Source organism: Canis lupus, chromosome 11 (genome assembly GCF_011100685.1).
Source record: "Canis lupus familiaris isolate Mischka breed German Shepherd chromosome 11, alternate assembly UU_Cfam_GSD_1.0, whole genome shotgun sequence".
Taxonomy (NCBI): Eukaryota; Metazoa; Chordata; class Mammalia; order Carnivora; family Canidae; genus Canis; species Canis lupus.
The window spans coordinates 3,404,306-3,410,700 of NC_049232.1; the positions used below are offsets into that span (position 1 = coordinate 3,404,306).

At 51.4% G+C, this 6,395-nt stretch overlaps 1 protein-coding gene across 1 annotated transcript in view; it reads left to right on the plus strand.

Moving 5' to 3' along the window:
* Positions 1-6,395, plus strand: part of COL23A1 (collagen type XXIII alpha 1 chain) — a 322,060-nt gene that overhangs the window by 139,891 nt on the left and 175,774 nt on the right. The window lies entirely within an intron of this gene.

Below are 6,395 nucleotides of genomic sequence, written 5' to 3' on the forward strand. Positions count from 1 at the left end.
TATTGTGGGTTTGAACTGAGTGAGTCCATATATATGGACTATATATCCAATAAATACTATAAATGTATTTTCTCTTCCTTACGACTTTCTCTAGCTTACTTTATTGTAAGAACACAGTAGAAATACATATAACACAGATAATATGTGTTAATCGACTGTTTATGTGATCGGTAAGACTATCCTTCAACAGTAGGCTATTTGTAGTTAAGTGTGGGGCAAATCAGAAGTTATATGTGGATTTTCGGCTGCTTGGGGAGGGGGCAGAGCCCCTAACCCCGGAGTTGTTTAAGGGCCAACTGTAATTTATACACCATAAAACTCATACATTGCAAGTGTACAGTTCCATGCCTTTGAGTTAGTTTATACAGTTGTCTGTAACCACCATCATGATCCAGTTTTAGAACCTCTCCATCACCCCCAGAAAGTTCCCTGTACCCATTTCTAGTCAATCCTTGCTTCTTTCCCCAACCCCAGGCAACCACTGATCTTTCTGTCTCTATAGATTTGTCTTTTCTGGAAGTTTCATACAAATGCAATCACAGTTTTTGAGTCTGGCTTCTTTTCCTTGGTATCACATTTCCAGCACCCATCCATGTTGTGGGTAGTAGTATTACATTGACTGGGTTTGCTGCAGTGTAGCCTATATATATATATATAGGCTCACCAATGGACATTTGGGTTGTCTCCAGTCTGGTGCTATATGAATATTGCTTCTGTGAGCGTTTGCATCCACAGCTTTGTGTAGACATATGTTTTCATTTCTCCCAGGGCAATCCTAGGAGGGGAATTGCTGCATCATATGGTAAGTATGTGTTTAACTCTGTAAGAAGCAGCTCCATTGACTTGCACAGCTGACTTGCACACTTCACATTCCCCACCAGCAGTGTACAGGGTTCCAATGTCCACATCTGCTGGAGGATCTGAGCAGAGGATTTGAGAAAGCTGTGGGCATATGCATTTAAGAAGATCCCTCAGGAACGCCTGCGTGGCTCAGTTGGCTAGGTGTCTGCCTTTGGACTCAGGTCATAATCTCAGGGTCCTGGGATTGAGCCCCACATTGGGTACCCTGCTCAGCGAGGAGCCTTCTTCTCCCTCTCCCTCTGCCCTTTTCCCCACTTGTGCACATTCTGTCTCCTTCATAAATAAATAAATAAATAAATAAATAAATAACCCTCCAGTTCCAGGGTGAGGAGGTTACTTCTGAAGCCTTGGGAGACGTCACAGCAGGTGGAGGGGACAGGAGCCACAGAGTACTTCTCGAACTGGCTCCGAGTCACATAAGTTATAAGTGGTAGAGAGCGATAGACAGAAGCCGAGGGTCACGGGAGCAAGATTTGCATTGTGGACAGAGACAGTGGTGCCAAAGCCTCTGGCCTGCCTTGGGTTCCAATCAAGTAAGACCAGCTCACCAGTCCTGTCCCCTAGGATCATTACCAGATCCTTTGAAGGAAGTCATTCCTAGCCCCAGTGGCACCCAGAAAACTTTAAGATTTTATTTATTTATTCTTGAGAGACACACAGAGAAAGGCAGAAACACAGGCAGAAGGAGAAGCAGGCTCCCTGTGGGGAGCCCAACACAGGACTCAATCCTAGGACCCTGGATCACGCCCTGAGCCAAAGGTAGACACTGTTGAGCCACCCAGGCGTCCCAACCCAGGAAACTTCTTTTTTAAAAAGCCAGGGATGCCTGCATCCCACCCAGAGCCTTTAATTGGCAGAGGATGAGGCCCGACCACCAGAATGTTAAAATCTCCCCCAGGTGATCATAATGTGCAGCCAAGTTGGAGACCCCCTGCTCTAGGTGGCTTGTGGGGACCTAAGAGTGAATTTCAGGTACGGGCAGCCAGCGTCAGCCTTTCCTCAACCAAGAAAATCTTTTTCCCTTCCAAAACGCGCAGGTCCTTTCTCCTGAAGCATTTTATAATACGTGTTGTTAAAAAAAAAAACAAAAACAAAAAACAGATTCCAGGGCACATGTTCTAGAAATCCATCTGGCTTACATAAAATATTTATAAATATGAGTACAGAAGGAATTTAAAGATATTTGTGGCAAAGGAACCAGCACATTAGCTGTATGTTGCCTGCATGTGTGATGAGCAGAGTACCTGTGGATAAAATGGTTTATTTTGCCAGGACCCCACTGGAAAGCTCATTTACACATACTTTTCTTGCCCGAATAGTTTCAGTGAATCAAATCAACAGATTGATGGCTTGCACCTTTCTCTTCTTCCAGGTGTTTGGGTCCAGACCCTCAGTGCCCCCAGGTCTTTTTGACTTCTGTATCTTGGCTGAAAGTGGAGAGGGAGCTAATAACTGGCACTGATGAAGACACAGGGCTGGCCTCAGAGGGGCCGGGCCAGAGGAGCAATGGGGGAGCATGGGGCCATGACAAAGGGGAATCCAAGTAGATAGTGACCACCCACAGGGCCTGGTCCCTTAGAAATCAGGACCCAGGGCCACAGGTTCAGAGACTTAGATGTGCCCCTGGGCGAAGAAGCAAAAGAGAGGTCACAGATGGTGGAAGGCAGGTGGCAGCTGGGGTCCAGCTATAGTCCCACTGAGGCAGAGGCCAGGAGTCCCACACATTCATTTATGCATTAGGAACAATTCAGCATGAGGTTTGTTCTGGGCCCCAGGGTGCCAGAGACGTGGGCTGGCTCCTGGTGCCCACCTGCTCCTGGGTTCAGGGCTTGACTCCTCACCTACAAACCCTGCCTGGGCCTTTTTCACCCCAGGTAGAGCGTAAAGAGCCATGATTACCATCAGACCCCACCTGCTACCTCCCACCAGGAATGAGATAAGAGATTATATTCCACCGAAGTGGACAGTGGGGACATGAGGAAGTTGTCCTTGGAGGCAGACGTTCTGGGTTCAAGTGCCTGTTCTACCACTTACAACACTGTGACCTCGGGGAGGGAGACAGATGGGAAACAAGGAGTCTCAAGGACATGAGGCTACAAAAATGTCCTGTCAGCTGCACAAGCCAGGCAGTCCTGGACAGGCATGAGTAACCTCTGTGACCCTGTCTCTACCTTTGCAAAAGAAGGGTCTCACCCCTTTAAGGACTGAAGGAATCGAACATGCCAGCAGTTTGGCACAATCTATGCAGATAAATCCCCAATAAATGTTAGCTGTTGGTTCTGTGCCCTCAGCAGACAGGCGGGTCGGCAGCCGTGCAGTGAGCACGGTTCACCTTTGGGTCCCCTTTTGCTCAGGAAGGATGGCTTGGTCAGGTCACTGGAATCTGCACAGTGACACCATAAGCAAGGCAGCAGCTTGTCCACCATTCTGATGCCTCTGTCCTCAGGCATCCCTGGGGAGTCCTTGATTGAGGTACATCTTGGGGAAAAGCAAACAGGGTTCCTCTATATGGTTTTCACCAGAGAGGGTGTTCTGTGCATTCTCTGACACACAGCATTACCACCCACCCTGCCCTCCCCTTCCCTTCCCACCTCAGTCACCTCAACTGGGGCCCTTCCAGCCACCCTGATCCCCCTCTGCCTACCTTCTATGCCCTCTCGATGTCCCTGCCACAACCTTGGCTCTAGACACCACTGGCAGCCTCGTTACTGGCCTCCCTGCCTCCCCATCTGTCTCTCCACCCTGCCAACAGCTAAACGCCAGGCCACTGAGTCTGGAGCTCTGAATCCTCTCCCTCCTAAGGTGATTACCTCAAGCCCACTTCTGCTACCATTCTGAATTTTTTTTTTTTTTTTTTTTTTTTTGCTGGTCCCTCATCACACACTCTCCCTCTTCATTCAGCTGACCTCTATCGGAAGGCCCTGCCCGGAGCCCAGAGCATCCTTCAAGGCTCTGATAGAATGTCAGCGGCTCTGACAAGTCGGCCCTGGAGGCCCAGGCAGAATGAAACAGGCTCTCTGTGTCCTCTCGTAATGCCTGGCACATTATGATGCTGTTCATAATGGCCTGCTGTATGGCTGCCTCCCCTGCTGTTCCGTGAACATATCCAGGGCAAGGGTCATATCCTATTATTAACAAAAACAATAAAAGAAGGGCCAGTCAGCATATTCCGTGTAATTAGGTGGCAAGCATTGTAATAGGTGACTCTTGTACACAGGCTGATTCATTCCTCAGCAACAGGGCCAGGAAGTCACAGGGGGTTGGGGGGACGAGGGAGCCTCCCTGGGGACCACCCCCAAAACACACCATCTAAGTGAAAACAGCGCCCTGGTATGCAGTTGTGGCTCCCATCTCACCGCCCTGAGGCTGGATCGCCTGCCCTCCACCCCACTACACTTTTCTGAATCAGAAATTGTGGAGCAACCAGGGAACCCTAGGAGACGGGTCCTATCATTGTCCAGTTTTACAGATGGGGAAATGGAGTGCGAGAGGGTCACCTGGCGGGCAGGGCTGGAACCCCACGCACCAGCCTCTGTGAGACCACCGTCAGAATCCCGGGGCCTCCCTGCCTCCCCGTGCGCCCAGCTCTGGGCTTGGCCCCTGGCTCAGCTCTGCCGGCTGGAGGGTTGAGCTCTGGGACTCCCACACCACCTACCTACAGTCGAGGGTCACTGCAGGCCTCGGGGGAGGCAACCGTGTTCCCCCGGCTCCGGGTCTGCAAATGACAACGTCAAAGTGAACTCTAGCCAGGGAGGTAATTCAGCTCAGAGTTCTTGCCCTTCACCCACTCACTCCTTTCCACTCCATCTGGTGATTAAAAGGGAGGAGGAAAAAAATACAATACACACATCCCCCAGGGGTCCAAGACTCCAGGATCTGGTTCCAGAAACAGAAAGTTACTTTATTAGCTGTCACAGAAATTTCACTGTGACCCCAAAGTAATTTCCCCAGAGAGAGGCAAATCTCCAGGAGCCGGGAATAGACGAGAAGATTATTGCTTACCCTGCTGGGCAAGCAGGGTCTGTATCCGGTGCTCTCAGAGTCCAGCGAGCTGCCCTGGATTGGTGCCTACCCCCTCCCTCGGCCCCAGAGGCTCCTGGGAAAGGCGGGCTCCAGCGGCCGGCCGGGTCAGTGCTGGGGTGCCCTGCATGAGCCCCTCGGGGCACCAGGACAGTGATTGGCCGGCAGGGCATGCTGCAAGTCAGAAGGAATCCACTGGCTTTCAAAACGGCCAGGGGCTCTGAAACCAAACGGGTTTGAATCCCACCTTTGTTAAGCTCCACCTCTGTGGCCCGGAGAAAATTCTATCTGTTCCCTGCCCGGCCCGCTGCCCCCCCCCAGCACCCTCAGCTGTGGACTGGACAGGAGGGCACAATGGTGCTGGGTCGCCCTCCCTTGGTGGCATCAGGTACAAACTGAGGCCTCCGGGCTGGGGTCCCAGGGAGTTGCTGAGCCGGGTCTCTGGGCCCCACGGCCTCGGCCCCCCACCCCCAGCCTCACGGCTCAACGAGGGACGAGGGACAAGGGACGAGGGACGGCAGAGCTTGGCTCTGGTCTCAGGGACTCAAAGAATGAATCTCGCGGACAGCAGCGAGGAGGGCCTAGAGGCTGATCAAGCAGAGGCACAGGGCAAGCTCTCCGGAGTGGGAGGAGTCCCAACAGGCTTGCCACTGAGGGCTTTTATGGTCTTTTATAGGAAACTGACCAGGGTACTTGGTAAATTTCTTGTTGATATGGGAGGGGGGGTGTTTAGAACAAACAGGGTGGACTTGTAACTATCATGATAGCACATAAGATGTTTTTGTAAATATCATGGGAACAAGGGTTCCCTTCTCTTTGGTTAGTGTCTCCTCCATAGCATTTCTCTACATCTGGGGTTTCTGTGAGCCTAGTCAGGTTGCCCATGGCCTTGAGATTCTTGTGCCGTCTTGGTGTGAGCAGGGACTATTATAGCACCTTAATGACATATTTCTGTGATTACTTAGTACCCATTAAAGGGGGATACTCCCTAACATTTTGGAGCTAGGGAGCCAGGTTTATTTTTTCTATTTTTACTGTCTTATCTCTGTTTTCTTGGGATGGGTAGGAGCCTGGCTCTGGGGCCTTTCCCTTATCTTTCCCTGCCTAGCCCTGTCTGGCCCTAAGTTGTTCCTGCATCAGGAGGACCAAGCGTCAGAGATGGAAGAGACTCCCCAGCCACACGGCTGCCGTGGGATAGAACCCAACGTTCAAGTCCTGGTCCTGCCATTTTGCTCAATTCCTCTGCGGAAGGGGGGGACATCCTGGTGGGACCACGTGTGGCCTGTCATGGAGAGGGAGCCTCAGGGCCAGGGAGTGTGTGATGAGGAGGTGCTCCAGGAGGCTGAAGAGCCAGCCCCTTGAGAAAAAGCACATGGCCTGCTACTTCCCCACAGTGTGGCCTGGGGTGGGAGTGCGTGACCTTAGGCCACTACTTACACTCTCTTAACCCTGATTTCCCATCTGTAAGGTAGAGATGATAATAGCACCTGCTTTCTAGGGGCGGATGGGAGCCT